The sequence below is a fragment of the Heliangelus exortis genome, chromosome 11, assembly GCF_036169615.1.
Source record: "Heliangelus exortis chromosome 11, bHelExo1.hap1, whole genome shotgun sequence".
Lineage (NCBI taxonomy): Eukaryota > Metazoa > Chordata > Aves > Apodiformes > Trochilidae > Heliangelus > Heliangelus exortis.
The window spans coordinates 13,400,660-13,416,734 of NC_092432.1; the positions used below are offsets into that span (position 1 = coordinate 13,400,660).

General features: G+C 51.2%; 1 protein-coding gene across 1 annotated transcript in view; it reads left to right on the top strand.

Annotated features, from left to right (window-relative positions):
* LINGO1 (leucine rich repeat and Ig domain containing 1) overlaps positions 1-16,075 on the top strand; it is a 157,011-nt gene that overhangs the window by 1,161 nt on the left and 139,775 nt on the right. Inside the window, exon 2 of the mRNA XM_071754734.1 lies at positions 12,298-12,465. The gene's annotated coding sequence lies outside the window, so the exon portion shown is untranslated. The remainder of the gene's footprint in view (positions 1-12,297; positions 12,466-16,075) is intronic.

The window sequence follows — 16,075 nt, forward strand, 5'->3', positions numbered from 1 at the left end:
CAGCAGCGACCGGAGGGCCCCAGGGCTCTCCTTTTATCTGCTGCGCCGCGAACAGAGGAGAGAGAGGGGTTTAATTATCCTCAAGTGTCAGTTCAAGATAAATCTTCTGAGCGAGCAGGTGTGAAATAACAGGACGTTTTCATGCATGAGAGGCTGAGCTGAGAACAGTTCAGTGGTTTAATTGGCGGCTCCTAGGAAGGGTTCATGTCAGGGTACAGAAAATGGGACGGTGCAGGCTCCAGCAGTGGTCCTGGTGCTACAGCTGTGGCAGAGGGAAGATGGATGCTGAAGACTAAGAGCTTTTGGAGTGTTTTGCTTTGAGGGGCTTGATGCAGAGCGAGTGCTCTGAGCTGGTGGCATAACCTCAACTCGATGCTGTTCTCTGAGGGGCTGATGCTTTTCCAGCATTTCTCTTTCAGCTGATTTTCTCAGTGGGTTCTCAAGGGAAAGCCTTGTGGGGCCATCAGGAGACTTCTGTTCTATGGGGTATCCAGTGAGCCAAGAATGAGGGAATTGCCTACAGAACCAGCTCACTCTGGAGCTGTTTTCTAAGCACGTATGGTGGGATGGCCTTAGGCTTTATTGAACATCCTTCTTCCTGCCTAAAATCCCTGAAACGCTTTACAGGAGCTCTTGAGAGAAGCATTTGAATAGTTCCATCTCTCCAATTCCATGGGGAAAAGCCTTTTCCCTCTCCAAACGGTTGCTGCATGGTAATCTCTGCTCTGCCAGGGCTGCAGTGCTGGGATGCACAGAGCATCCTTGGACCAACTGTCTCCTGTCTCCCATCCTGGCGGTGCCGTGGTTGCTCCATGAGTAGCTGGTGCTGCTGCTTTTTGGGATGAAACAGTGGTGTGGTGTTGTTATCATGGTTACGTTCTTTGTTTTAGGGTCCAAAATAATGACTTGGGTGTTCTTAATTTCTGTGCTTGGTGGAAAAAGTCAGTCTTCGTGCAGCTCCCACCAGCATGTGACAGCAGCTGGCGTTAGAGGTCTGGGATTCGTCCTGTCTCATCCATACTGACCAGCATTAGTTCAGGCTCTCTTCCTTATCACTTGCATTTGTTGCTGACACTGTAAAGAGACCTTCAGTAAATGTTCTTGTAAGATGATGAGTTCTGTAGATGTGCAGATAAGATGTGTTCAGGAAGACCCAGTTACTAGATGTCATCGAAGCCCTGTCCGTTTTTCTTTGGTGGTCGGTGTGAGTGCCATTGTTTGCTTGCAGCTGTGCCCCAGTCCAGCATCCCTCCTTAACCCATTAGTTAAGCTTGTGGGTGGTTGTTGTTTTTTGGGTGCAAACTTTGAGTCTGTTGCTGATTGCTTTGGCCTGTCTGGTGCTGGTCCTGTTGAGGTATAGTTGGGTACCTGGCCAGGGATAGCTTGGCTGAGGACAGCTCTGAGAAGAGGCTTTTCATCCCTTGCTGTAGTTAACTGTGCCTGAAATCTCTGACACAGGTGTTCTGGAGGTGTGATTGAGGGGCAGAGAATCTTCCTGACTTTGTCCTTGGAGTGCAAGCTTCTGTGAGATGGGCTGGACCAAGTGAGAGCAAAATCCACACTTTATTTCAACTGCAACAAGCTTTTGATGCCACCTGTGACAGGAGCTTATTTGCACTTGATGTATATCCCCTGCTTTGACTTTTGGCTTTGGATCAAGGCATAAGAGCTTTTGACGCTTGCACACACAATAATGAAAAAAAAAAAAATTAAACCCACAATCCTCAAAATGTTTGCAAATCCAAGAGCTTATCCTCACCCTGGGTAGGTAAAATTAACCAAGGGTAGGATCAGTAAATCAGAGAATCAGCCACTTTCATCATCAAACGTCAGGTGGTTGGGAGCACAGCTGGCACAAAGCAACACAACCACGCTGAGCCTTTGGGGCTACTCAGGATCTGCCACAGGTATTTCTCTATTATACCATTGCAGTGAGCAGCTTGGGAACCAGCCTCATTTCCAGGGATACATTCTCAGGGTTGGGCCTTAGATAGGTGTGATTAAGAAAAAAAGGGTGGCTAAAATACCAAGGTCACCCTCGGAAAGAGCCCCATGCTGGGGTGGGTTGGGAGGGAGAGTGATTGTCTTAAGACCAAATGGGCTGCGCTAGCATGAGCTAGCATGAGACCTTTGTCAAAGGGGTCTGGTGACTTCCTTTTCCTCAGCACTTTGGGGGTTTTTTTGTTTGTTTTTGTTTGTTTCTTTTCTTTCTTTCTTTTTTTTTGTCTGTTGTTTTGTTTGTTTGGTTTGTTGTTTTGTTTTTTTTTTAACTCCCACACTTTTAGCCTGTGGAGGAGATTTAAACCATCCCTGCAAAATTGAGAACATCCTAGATAGAGATCAGCACATCAGTACCAATGATAATAACCATAGAGGGGCTGGTCATCCAGCATCCCACTGCTTTAGCCTCTCTTCTTCTTTCAGTTGCCATCAAAGTCCCTTCTCCAGCATGGTGAGGCTGGGCTGCTGAGCAGTGGTCATCATCTCTCAGACCTTGGGGGAAGGGCAAGGTGGGGAGGGATCAGGCTGCCCTGGCACATCAGCATCAGTCGTGCACAACACCTCGAGGCAGCCTCTGCTGCAGCTGACATGGTGGGGGACACGTGCTGGCAGCAGTGGGGAGAAAACAGGCTGGCATCTGGCCTTCAAATCTGTCCTTCTGCTATGCTGAGAGCAAATTCAGAGTGGGCACAAGTGTGGCAGGTGGCATCACCCTCACCTGTCTGGTGTTGAGCCAGGCTGGCATGTGCTCTGCAGGCACCAGGCAAGGTGCGACTGGAGGATGACAGCACAGGTCTCATTAAAATCATCAGGGGCTCAGAAACCCAGCTCACAGGGAGGGTGGCAAGCCTCTGATGGGTTTTTTTTTGGGTTGGTTTTTTTTTTTTTTTTGGATTTGGGATGTCATCTGGAGCAGCAGCAGCTTCTGAGTACCCTGATGGTGTTGGAGGCCGGGGTCAGGCCAGTCCATCTGGAGTTTCATAGCATTATCTCTTAAATGCCTTTAACTGCAGTAGGATGGCCTGACTGATTGGATTGTGCTCTGCAATTAATTAGCTGTGTGCACTGTGTGGGGAGCAGCTACAGTGGGAAGAGAAGGGGGGACCTGCCAGCCAGAGCTGTTAAGCCTCAAATGGCCATTTCTCATTAAACCAGCATCATGTAGCATTAGTCTCTGGGTGCAGGGGGTTGGTCCTAGTCTCCTGGCCCTTTTCCAGGTGTGCAATTGTGTGGGTTTTTTTGCTGCCCACCCATTCTCCCAGCGTTGAAGGTACTGAACCCCACTTCCAGAGTGGGAGCCTGCCTGGGCTGGGGACCTGCTTGCTGGGGAGAGAGGACTGGTTCCAGCTGGGGTGTAGGTGGGGCTCAGGAAGCCCTTGTTGGGGTGAGAGACCCTATGGGGTGTGAGAATGGGCACCCTGAACTGTCTTCCCATGCTGGGGATGGCTCCCTAGAGCCCTGCCACCCTTCCCTGCCATGCCTCTGCTCTGGCTCCTTTGTCTGCTTTTAACATCCATTTGTATCTTTAAACAGAAAGCATCTTTCTTAGGGTTAATTGGTTTGGTTTTCCCCTCGTGTTTACTGTGGGCATTAATAAGGAACTGCAGCATAAGGAATGTCTGCAAGTGCTCCTCATTTGTGGTTTGGTCAGGGGATGGCAGGCATCACCTGGGGCTCCCCTTGTCCCTCACACGTCTCAGGTGTTTGCTGTTTATTTTTAAGGGAGAACCTTTCTGAGGGTGTGTGTAAAGCCTCAAGGGTTTCTGAGGGCACCTTGCTGGCAGCCCCAGCCCCATTTGTTGCAGCTCTCCCTCCCTGGCTCTAGTAGGTGGTGGAAAGGGTCTGGGCAGCCCTCATGGGGCCCATGGTGGCCATGCAGGGTGAGGTGTCCCCCAGATACTGCTGGGGGAGGAGGGGTGTTTCATGCCAGCCCTGGGTCAGGGTAGCTCCTGGGTGATGGCCCTGAGGCCTCTCCTTTCCTGTACCCACAGGAGAGATGCCCCTTCTCAGGCTGCCTCCCCCCCCCTGCTCCACAGGCTGATAAATCTTGGAGGAAAAAACAAAGGAAAAAAACAACAACAAAAAAAGGTATCTGCCAGCTCATCTTAACCCGTCAAGGAAAATCACGTCATTTAAAAAGAAAAGCTTTTAAAAATAGATTTTTTTTTTTAGCAGAGAATGCCTCTCAGGAGAGTCAGTGAGCTCTCTTTCAAGGGTGGGGAAACAAAACGTTCCAGGAGCTATGAAATGAAGCCTCTCATTTCCAAACTCTCCAAGTATCAGGTGTGGCTCCTCGAGCTCTCTGTTATTCCATCTAAATCCAGGCTGGCTGTGTGATGGTTGCTGGCTGCTCCCAGCCACTGCTGCTTGCTGGAAACAGGGAATCCACCATCCTGGTGAAGGGGAGAAGCTGTGACTCAGATCCGTGTTACATCTCGCCGCTGGCAAGGGCCAAAGGGGGGGTGGTAACCCCCATGGAGCATCCCTGATTTTTCTTTTTTCTAATTGGCTAAGGAGCCCTCTCATTTGCTTTGGGCTCTGACTAATGAGGTGCATCTCACTTTGACAGTGTGTCACAAGCAATAAATTTCTTGGGAGCTGCTGGGCTGCAGGGCCACCCCTGTGCCCTCTTCCCCATCACCCTGCCTTGCCGGCTCTTGCCCCAGCCTGGCCCTTCAGCGTCTTCCCAAAGCAGGAGAAGAAGGTTGGGTGGGAGAGGTCAGGGTGTGAAAGCAGTTATCCCCATGGGCTGGCTTTGAGGTTTCCTGTGTTGTATGTCTGGGCTGAAGGAAGAAATCACCAAGGTCTCAGACCAACAGTTGTTTAGCAGCCATGATCTCTGCTTTGTTTTCCCGAAGGTCTCGGCTGTGGCTCAGCATTCAAGCACTGGGCCAGTCTCCAGCTCATCTCATGGGATGGCTGGTGGCAAACCAGCATGTAAGGGAAGATCCTATGGAAGTCTTCTTCCCATGAAAGATACATTTTCATTGAAAGATTTTGGAGTAGTGTGTCTCCTTAGGTGAGAAGGGGCTGGTGCCCGATAGGAAAATCTAGATGGATCCATGATTTTCAAGGCATTTCCCATGGGAAGGCAATTCTGGCTTTATGAGAAATGCCTGGGTCACTCCAGAGGGGTGCAGAGACTAAATTCTCCTTCCCCTCCCATCGTGCAGCTGTTGGACCACAGGGTACAGTGACAGGGGGCAGAGCCGCCGTGCCAGCATCCTGGCTCTGGAAGGTGGTGTCCTTGTGCAGAGTAAAAGTGCCTGGTATGGGTATTGTGTGCTATAGACATCATGTGGTGGGGCCCGTGGGTGAGCTGGGGCTGCTGCCCTTGGGAAGGGATGCTCAGCTATGGCTGACCAGGAAGGAAGGGGTTGGATGCTGCTCTGTCTGAAGGTGTAGACGCCTTTGTGCTGTCTGTCACCTCTTCCTGGGTGACACTAACCTTCCGTCTCCCAGGGTCATTAAGGGGCTGCTCAAGGATTCTCATCATTGATGGGAAGGACCAGCTATTAACGATGCTCCTCTTTGTACTCTTGATGGGTTCTCTTTAAGCGTTCCTCTTAGTGGCTCTCCACTGTTAGCTTTTGTTTTCCCCTCAATAGCTTGTCTAATAAACGCCATTATCTTGGGCACAAATCTACTTCATGTCTCAATTCCACTTGGCAAGAGTGTGTAATAACAGCAGAACAACATCCTTTGAATAGGGGCTCTGTCACCAGCAGCCTCGGATGCCACTTCTCTGCTTCCCACACCTGTCCCCAGAGTAGATAAAGACAAGGGGAATGTGCGTGGCCAGAAAGCAAAAGGGGCATCTTGCCTGATAAATTGGATGTCTAAGCTGTGCTGGCAGCAGCCACTGCAGCAGCTCTTGGGATCAGGGCAGCTCAGCCCCTGCCACCTTGGTAATTAGAGAGGATGTGTTTATGGCCTGGGAGCCTTCCTAATTCCAGCAGATTAGAGGAGAAAAGGGTGGTGAAGGGTGACAGCTTGTCAGGGAAGGAGATCAGTAGTATTTCTTATCACTTGAAGGAACTTCCACATCAATGGCCAAATAAAGCTGTTGCCTCCCAGTCTAAATCTGGGCCTGGAAAAGCTTTTAACTGGTTGTTGGTGGGGTGCTTACTGGGCTTTGGCTCAGGTCCTTAAACAAAAGCATTGAGGCAGCTCCATATTTCACTTGAGGGCAACATGTTCCCAAAGGTGTCGAAGCTTCCTGAGGAGGATTTCCCATGCCTGGGGGAAGGGGACCCTCAGTGGCAATGTGCTGCCCAGGCTTCTCTCCTGAGCTCTCAGCTATCCTGTTGCTGGGATGTCTGGCTGCCTCCAAGATCTGTCCCCTTCTTGAGTTATAAATATTTTATCCTCTCAGTACTTATGCGTCAAATGTTTGGTTTTGTTTTTTTTTTAAAGCATTTTCTTTTTAGTTTTTTTCCTTGCTTGTTTCTTGCATTTTAAAACACACTCACCATGTGTGCAGTGCTCAGGCATGCTCTCAGCTTCCCCCCAAATGTAAAACTGCTTTAGAAGTGCAGATTGTTGGTGAAAGCATTTTTCTCTACATTATGGAGGACTCCAGCTCCACTGAGCCTTCCTGCAAGCCTTTGCATCTGCTGTCCCACAGCCCTGCCTTCTCTCTGCCCCTCTGCAATGCTCAGCACATGGATGTGTGGTACCATCTTGTCCTCTCTTTTTGGGATGGTGCTCTCACTTTTCTGGGGCTGTGGGAAGAGGCCTGAGCTGGCATGTGGTGAGGGACCTCTCTATGGGGTATCTATATCTATATCTATATCTATATCTATATCTATATCTATATCTATATCTATATCTATTTTTATCTATATATCTATTCATATCTATATATCTCTATATTTTTATCTATATATCTATGTCTATATATCTATATCTATTTATCTATCTATCTATCTATATCTATCTTTATCTATCTATCTATCTAGATATAACTATCTTCTGTTGAAGGTTCTGCTGAGTGAGGGTGATGCTCACTGGCACCAAAGCCTATCCCTCAGGGCAGCTGGCAGGGTGCCTGCTGGTGCCACCTCTCCCTGGCTGGCTCGGTACCTGTGCCAGGCATGTGCTTGTCTCCCTTTTGCAGCTCCACCACCTGCACATTTAACATGCTCTTTCTGTTTGCAGGATGTGTTGGGCTTTCAAAAGCATTAATGATGGAAAATAAATTGGGATCTGAGAGGAATAATCTTTAGGCATTCTCTGTAGACCTTGCCTTGCCTTCCTTAGCCATGGTGAAAGCTGGGGCTGGAGGGGAATATAAATGAGGATGAGCCCCATATCCCTCTGATCTGCTGTGATCTCGCTGCAGGCAGCCTGCCTGCTCACTGGTGCCAATAAACTCAAGGGGGTCAGGAGAGGGTGGAAGTGATGAGTGGTTGCCAGACCTTCTTGGAGGGCTTGCAGTTCTGAATCAAGAGCTTGGGGCACACCCGGGCTTCTGAGGGTCTGTGTCCTGCTTGTCTGGCTTTACTAGCAGCCTGGTGTGGGGTAGCATTTGTCTGTGCCATGTTCTTTTGGTTCTGCCCCAGTTTGTCCAGGGAAACCAGGACATGGTGTCAGGGACCCACCTTGTAGGCAGTTAGGTTGCTGCACTTGAATGTGCTCCGTGCATGCTGCAGCTGCAGCATTCCCTGCTCTGTGTTCAGCCCCCATCAGGTGCAGGTCTCCTGCTTGGAGGGAAGGGTTGGATGCCTCCCCAGAACCACTGGCCACACAAGCATCAGGAGGTTGGTAAGAGATGGGTGCAGGACATTTCCTGTCTGAACCCCAGTTTAGGCCTAAAAAAAATGAAATCTCTTGTGTGTCTGAAAGCCCAAAGGCTTTGGCAGGAGCAAATTTGGATGCATGGGGGAGTGTCTGCCCCTCGGTCCCTGCCTGAAATGTGACTTCCCATGACTGGATAAATAACTGCACAGGGAGGTTTTCAGAGGGGAAGGTGGTAAAGAAAATCCAAGTCCTCCATGCTGACACTTTCATGACAGGTTTTGGAGGTTTCCCCTCCTTCTTTCCTTCCTGCTTCCCATGCTGGAGGCAAGGTGCCTGGACAGCCTCTGGCTGGAGGCCGGCGGGCGGTATGGCTCTCCAGGGATTTGTGGTCCATACCATTTTGCAGGAACAGGGAGAGGATAAATGAGTTGCAACCCTCCTGTTAGCAGGCTGAGTGGTGCTTGTACACCCCACCCTCATGGCTTGGATGACATTGCTTCTGGTACCCACGGGAGCTGGAGCCCGGGCTGTCTGGCTGCTCCATGATGCCTCCCTGAAGTGGGACTTCATGCAGCAGTGTCCTTCCAGTCTCATGGTTTATATGCTGTCTGAATGGTGTCAAGCTCTGAATGAGCTCGGGCAATTTGCTTTATAAAGCAACACACTAAATATGTCAACACTCAACGTGTGGTTTTAATATAATATTTCAGATTGTTTTGAAAGAAGCCAAGATCCCTCTTTCCCTCTTCATTAAGAATGCTTTATGTGAAAGAGATGAACAATAGAGTTTGCCAGAGAGAGAGCTTTCCTAAGTATTTGTTGCTGCTGAGAAATCAGATGCTTTTTACAAAAAAAACAAAACACCAAAACCCCTCAATGCATAAATATCAGGGCAATTAAGCAGTGTGCAAGCTGCCAAGAAAGACTGTAGGATTGGCTTTGTTGGAGATGTTGAAGGCCAGGCTTGACCCTAGCCATCAGGCATGCTTTAGGCACAGTGAAACCCTGTTGTCCAAGGGGAGGAAGGACTCGATGACCCACCAGCAGCTCCTGGCCACTCAGGAGTTTCAGAAATACAGTTTGAGCTGCTCTGGCTTGTGCACTCCCCAGTGAATCTTTTGCTTTTTCAGCCCAGAAATGATGACTTTGACTTTTAACTTGCTTCTTGGCAGGGCCAGGGTGGGTTCTGTCCTGATTTCCAGCTGGGAGACTTGTTCCCCTTCCATGGAAAGGGTAAGACCTTCTGCCCGGCTGGTTGCAGAGCTCTGTTCTGGCTGGTGCTAGTCAAAAGAAAAAAAGAACCAGCTAACTGAAAAATCACTGTCTCACCTCCATAGGGTTTCTCTTTCATCACAAGTTGGAGGAAACTTTCAGGGAACTCAGAACTTTCCTCTTCAATGAGGACAAACCTGGGGAGACAATGTGAGGAAACTGTTTCCTGAAACCTGTGCCAGCCCTGGCTCTCCTTCCATCAGTCTCCCCCACCCGTGTTCCCGCAGAGGTGGTCTGGGATGATTTCCTCACCAAACAGAGGGCAGCCAAGAGCCTGGAGCCTTCCCATGAGGGAAAAGCCTGTCTGAAAGCCAGGGATTCCCAGACTCCTTAGCTGGGCTGCGTTGGTGGACTCTGGAAAAGGGTTTGAGCCAAGAAGGTGATCTGGCTGCCAGGGTCAGCCCAGGAGAAATGCCCCAGGCAGTAGATCATGCAGATGTTGGTGTGACATCTGGATGTGCTGGTGTGCTCTGACCCCAAGCTGGGCTGTGCTCCTGCCAGTCCCACCCAGGGCAGAACAGGAGGGGACAGACAGGGTGGTTCCCTGATGGGACCCTGGGGTGTTTTTTGCTGTTGGTGATTGGGAGAGTCCTGGGGAGAAATGCCCTGGGCTGCTGCTGCCCTGGTGCTACATTATCCCCTCCTGCACTCAGGGCAGAGTGGATTTGGTTTTTCATCACCTCCTGGTAATCCTGCTGCTCAAATATTCCTTTTTATTTTTTTTTAACTGCTCCTAAATGGAGTGTTTAAGCTTATTCTTTTCTTTTCTGTGAAAGAGGCAGTAAATCCTTTATCCTGCCTGGCTATTTCTGTGCACGTATTTTCTCATTGTGCTCCAGCTTGTCAGCTATGTCAAAGTCTGGAAACCTTGGCCTCTGTTGGACTTCAAACTTGGATTTTGCTGTATTTAACAACTCAGGCTCCCTTGCACTAACAGTTCTTTTCTCTCCCCCTTATGTTTTTGGGGGTTTTTTTTCTTTTTTTTTTTTTTTTTTCTCCCCCAAAATACCTCATTAAAAAGAAGCCATGACAAAAGGCAGCAGGCAAAGAGGTAATGGTCTGTTGAGTTCATCCCCAGCACCAGGAAGGAGTCAAAGCTGGGGTGTCCTCCTGCCTCCCATGCTGCTGGGGTACCAGGGCTGCCCTGGGAAAGGGTAACCCCCTACCTGTACCCCTGGGTGAGGGAATTTTCTGGAGATTAGCTTGGGATCAGCAGGTGCCTAATGCTGGAGCAGTGGCTCCAGTGAGCACAAAGGAAGGATTTGGGTGCATGGGGGGATTAGGTGGGGGGAGGTGTATGGCTGCCTGTGCACAGGGATGTGTGCCAGCTCTGCCTGCTCCGGGGAGCAAGCCTGGGGTGAACCCCTGAAGGAGACAGACAGACAGACAGATGTCTGTCCAGCTGGGGGCAAGGGGACCAGGTGGTGATTCTGATGGTTGCAGGTGGAACTTGGGGTGGTAGCTTGTGCCCCTTTGTGCTGGCAGGAGTGACTTCTGGGGTCAGTGCCCCTCTCCCCTCTGCCATCTCCAGCAGCTCTGCCACTCAGCCATGCTGAGGATGCTGCAGCAGCTTCCCACGCCAGGACACGTGGGTGTTGGTGCAAGAACAAAGGAATAAACAATAGAAACTGTGATTAAGTAGCAGTTAATTAGCAGCGTACTTGGCCTAGGCTGGAGCCTGGGGAGGTGCCAAGCTCAGAGGAGAAGTTGGGGCAGTGGCTCTGGTGGGATCCTCTTTGGGGTGAGAGCTGGAGGAGCAGGGCAGAGGAGAGGATGCTTTCCCAACACTTCTTTGCAGCATGCCTGAGCTGGGACTGGGGAATTCACTGCCCAGTGCTGCTGACATGCAGCTATCACCTTCCCCAGCAGCATCCTTCCATTTCCTGGTGCTGCCTTTGCTGAGAGATCATTTCCTTCGGCTGCAATCAGTGGCAGGGGTTGGGCGTTGGAGCCCCCTGCACTCCAGTGCTGCAGGGATTAATTACTGAGCCCTCCTTAGGATCAGTGGAGTTCTCACAGAAGAGGATCTTCCTCTCTCACCTTCCCCTCTGCCATCCAGCCGTCTTATTCTTTGCTCCCTGTTTGCAAATTAGCCCAAGAACTACGATCAGCAAACAAATTTGCAGGGAGCGTGTGGCAGGCTCGGAGATTTGAAAGAATCCTTGGCAAATATTTGCCAGCCAGCCTGTGCTGTATGCCTCACAAATGCTTTTTGTGACTGAGGGATGCTGAGTGGAACTGGCAGCTTGGGGATAGAATGCTGGACCTTGGGTTTGGGGATGGCAGCTAAAAATGACCCAAGCTAACAGCACTTGCTTCTGGCCCTCCTCCTCCCTGCCTGCTGGCCGTGTGTATCGTAAGCTGTGACACACTTGACTGCAGCTGATTCAGGATCACATCATTCCCATTAAGAGGTGGCTGCAGCTAAATACCATCCGCTCAGCAAGGTCTAAAGCAGTGCCCTTTGGAGCAATTGGGAGATGCAGCCCCTTTTCTGAGGACAGGAGAGTCTGTTTTTTTTCAAGGCACCACCGCTTTGTTATTAATTTGTTAAACACTGACTGCTCAAAACTGTTTGAGAGGCAGAAAAGGATGTCTGCTCTGCCTTGGGGACCTTGCTGCTAAATAAATGTATTAAATTAAACCCATGCTGGAGAAGATAGTGCTGCATGCAATGTTGAAGCTGGTTAGAGGAGGGGTGAAGGTGCCACCTCCTCCATCAAGAAAGGTTCTCGCTTCTCTCAGCGCTTGCAGACCAACAGGTCAAGGACCTGCTTTCTCATAGTATTTCTCAGGTGGCGGTGGGGCCCCTTGATTTGAGAGCAGAATAGAGGGTCCTCCAGCCTCATGAGACCCCCAGCTGGGCCCCCTGAGCTGGGAGGTCCTTCCTTTGCATGTTCCTGGCTCTGTGCATCAGTGCGGGCTTGCCCAGGCTAGGTTGTCCTTTTCTCCCTCTCCACCAGTGATGCTGGAAGCACAGTAGCACCCACAGGGAAATGCTCCCACCCTACCCCTGGCATGAATTCCTCAAGGGCTGCTGGACCTCTTCAAGTTTCTACTTAGCATTCAGAGCTGTGCAAGGCCAGTGTGGTTCCCACCTCACTCTTCTTGTTTCCTTGATTACAGGGTAGGGGAGAAATAAAAGCTGTATCGGAAAAAGTCCGCATTTAAAGTTCTTTGCCTTCCTAACTTTTGTGGCAAACTTGGGGGTTGGGTTTCCTTGGTGGGCTCTCAAGGCCACGTGTTCCCAGCCTGACCTCTCCTCTGCCTTCTCCCCCACAGCCCCCCGTGCCCAGGAGCCATGAGCCACCGCCAGCACCCCCAGACCTGCTGGAGCAGCCCCCTGGCCGCAGCCCCCCGGTGCTGCTAGCCATTCCCACCCCTCCAGGAAGGTGCCCGTCGCTGTGAGGAGAGCCAGCTGTGCCTGCACCCTCTTGCATCCTTCCCAAGGTAAGGGCCACATCCTTTGTTTCTGAAAAGCAAGGGCTTTGCAACTGCAAGCCAAAGTTGAGGGGTTGCACCTTCTGCCTTGATCGGGGTGGGTGCCATTCCCTGGGCAGCGTTCACATCTGCCTGCCCGTGCTCTGCTCCACTCCTCAGGGCTTGCCAGGCAGGTGAGGTGCTGGGCCAGGGCCAAGACCTGCCCATGGCTGGATATTAAAAGGTGTTTTTTTTGAAGGTGAAGTAGCTACCACTGTGACCCACTGTTTGCAGACCTGTGAATTTGCTGGCAGTTTTAGAAAGCAGACTGAGCTGCTGGAAGGAGCCAGGCTTGGGTGGGACCGGCGCCTTGTGACTACCTCAGCTTCCCTGATATACTTCCGAGGATAATTGGCTATAATTTGCCTCTTAATGATGCTCTGGAGGCTTCCCAAGCATGCGCCGCCTTTCTTCCCACTGTAAAAGGCCTTTGGGGTATTTTGGAGGTTTCCTGCTGCGGGGGAGCAAGGGGTGCATGGGGGTGGGAGGGAGCGTGTTTGGGAGGAGGCTGAGCTTCCCTCTCCCAGTGGAATACCCTCTCCTGCCTTTTTTGATTTTGCAGTATGTTTTCTGTAAGATGTAGAAAACCAGAATGGTTCATGAGGAGTGAGGCAGGGCTGAGGCTGATGTGGGACTGACTGCCCTCCAGATGGAGTCCAGATCGGAGTTTATGGAAATAACATTTAGAAACCCCAAAACTCAATTTCTGGGGTTGTTCTGGGTCTTGAGATTTTTGGGGAAGTACAAGAATCGCAACTTCTCCACGTGTGTAATCAACGCCCCGTGCAGGGGAGAGCGGGCCCGCAGGGAGATGTGGGTGTCACCAACTTGTCTCAGGGTGGGCATGGGTGCAAGACTCCTGTTTCAGAAAGCCTGTGAAAGGGTCAAAGTAGCCCCAGTGAGTTAAAAACATAAGTCAGAACTGGGCTATGGCTTGTCCTGATTCACTTTGGGACCTTCTTGCCCATAGCTTTGAAGCTGGGATGAACTGGGAGTCTCCAGCCCTCCAACCAGGGAAACAGGGACCACTTAGCACCACTAAAGCTGACATCCTTCGTCGTAAATATCCAACCCTCTCTAATCCTCCTGGTAGCTCCAGCACTGCTGTTTTCCTAAGAGTTGACTCTTTTTGTTGCGCTTCTCAGACAAATGGCTTTTAAATAAAACCCTCTGCTAACTCACTAGGCCTCCAGTCCAGGCCACTGCCTGCATGTGTGATTTATAGGGCTGCTTTTAACATTTCATTTACTCTAAATCACTGGGGTCAGTCAATCAGCATCTGTCCCGTTAGAGGAGATGAGTGGCAGGCTGGGGCATCAGGCTTTTCTGCACCTCCCTCACTTCTGGGGAGGCCTCGATGCTCTGGGAGCCACCATGAGGTGAGAGGTGTGAAAGAACAGGAGCAGGATTCAGATAAGGAGGAACAGATCTGGTCTGGATAAGGGAATCCCATAAGGGTGAAGGAGATAATGGGGTCTGTGATCATATCTGGGGACCTGACTTATCTTCTGTCTTGGAATGTGTTTTCATGTCTGCAACCCCTGCAGTGCCTGCTGAGCTGTGTAGGAGCACAAAGAAAGGAGGTGGCTGCTCCAGACCTTTCTCATCAGGGCATAGCTGCCAGAGTATCCCAGAGTGCCCACCCCCGGGGAGGATGCTCCTGTGTTAAATGCCTCCTGTGGTAATGCTAGAGGTGGAGCCTTCCTCCTTGCCTCGTGCATGCCCAAGCTCTTGGCATCCCATCCCATCCCATCCCATCCCATCCCATCCAGTGGGCTGCTCTTAGAGAGCCTTCAATCCCCTTCCCTGCCATCTCAAACCCTGCTCTGCAGCTTCTTCCACGTTTGAGCAGAGCAGTGGGGTGAGCAGGGCTGGGCACAGGCCCAGTACATGGGGGACTGCTGGGGCTGAGTGAGAAGAGACCATGTGTTGGGACCTCCAAATGAGACAGAGATTGTCAGTGATGTGAGGCTGCAGCAGCAGCTTTGATTATCTCTGGTTTTGTTGCTGCTCTCTCCCTGTGCCCTGTCTTTGTTCCGCCCATGTTCAGAGATGTTATTCAGTGGTGTTTTCCAGCTCTTGGCAACAGGGAAAAAAAAAAAAACCAACCCAAAAAAACAGCCCCAAACTCCTGCACAACCAGAGCTAATGAGCTCTCTCTGGAAATAAAAGCATCCTGAGGACAGCCTTGCCATCCAGAACAACCCATTCTCTGTGGCTGCTCTGGTCACTGCCTCAGAGTGATGGCCCAGCATGGGGCTGCTGGGAGCTGAGCAGAGCTGTAGCCCCTGTCCTTCTCCCCAGCGCTCATCCATGTCAGGCATTGAGAAGGCTGAGCCTGGTTTGCTCCTCTGGCAGAGCACTGTGCGGGGATTTGTGAGCACCCCCAGCTCTGTCCAGAGCCCTGATGCAGACCCCAGTGCCTCCTGCATGCTTGCAGGACAGGGGACATGTGTCCCCAGCAGGACAGGTCCAGCTTTAACTGGCTCAGAAAGGGATTTGGGCAACATCTTGTCTCTCAGCACCCATTGCCCCTGGGTGGATGAGTGCAGGGAGATGGGACAGTGGGTGCTGGCTGCAGACCTGTGGTCCCCAAGTGCTGTTGGGCTTGTCAGGCGTATGGCCAGGAGGGAATTTATCTTGCAGCAAAGATGGCATCTGAAAGCCATCACTTCTGATGTGCCCATGATTTGCTGAAACCTGTGTCTCCTTTGTCATATCTCTCTCTGCCTCTGCCTCAAATCCCAGAGCAAAGACTGAGAACTTTCTCGCAGAGAGGAGTGACGTTTTTTCCCTCCACTGTTAAATATTTATTCTGAGCTCTCAAGATACTCACACTGTGATCCAGAGATCCTGCCTGTGTGCTGGCAGTGTCTCCTGTATGGCAAGGGGGGTGGGGACCTCAGGCAGAGCCTTCCTCCTCCTGCTCCCCTGGTTCAGGAGCTGTGTCCCAGACATGATGTGAGATGTTCAGTTCTGCCCACCCTGGGCTCACATGGGAACAACCCCCCCAGGTCTGCTGAAGTGCTGTGCAAAGAAAGCTTGGGGTTGGGAGCTGCATTTTTGGGGAAAGAGCCTGGCTTCATCGCTGGGATGGCCTGTCCCAAATGGCACCCGCCCCTCCACACCATGTCTGTATTTCCCTGTCCCTGGCAGCATGCAGAGCTGCTGCTGGAGGCTTTCTCTTTTGTCTCTGTAGCTTATTGCAGGCTCTCAAGGTCGTACAGGTAACCAGAGCATTGCCACTGCCATGCTGTGCTCAGCTGTGGCCTCAGGCCTCCCTCCCTTTTTGCTTGTCTTGCTCTACTTCTCCAAACCTTCCCACTGCCACTGCTTGGGTCCAGGGGTGGAATTCTGAGAGAGCATCTGCATGTGCCCAGCATTCCCATGAGGAGCAGGGGTGGTGCTGGGAGCAGTGGCTCTGCCCTGGAGTGTGCTGAGCACTGAGGGGCTGTGCCAAAGGCTGCAGATGTGGTCCTGTGTGTCCCTGCAGAGGAGGAGATGGAGCCCCATCTGGCTGCAAACCAGCACCCTCTGAGCACTCCCCAGGAAGGGGGTTCTCCTGCAGAGCTGGCTCACC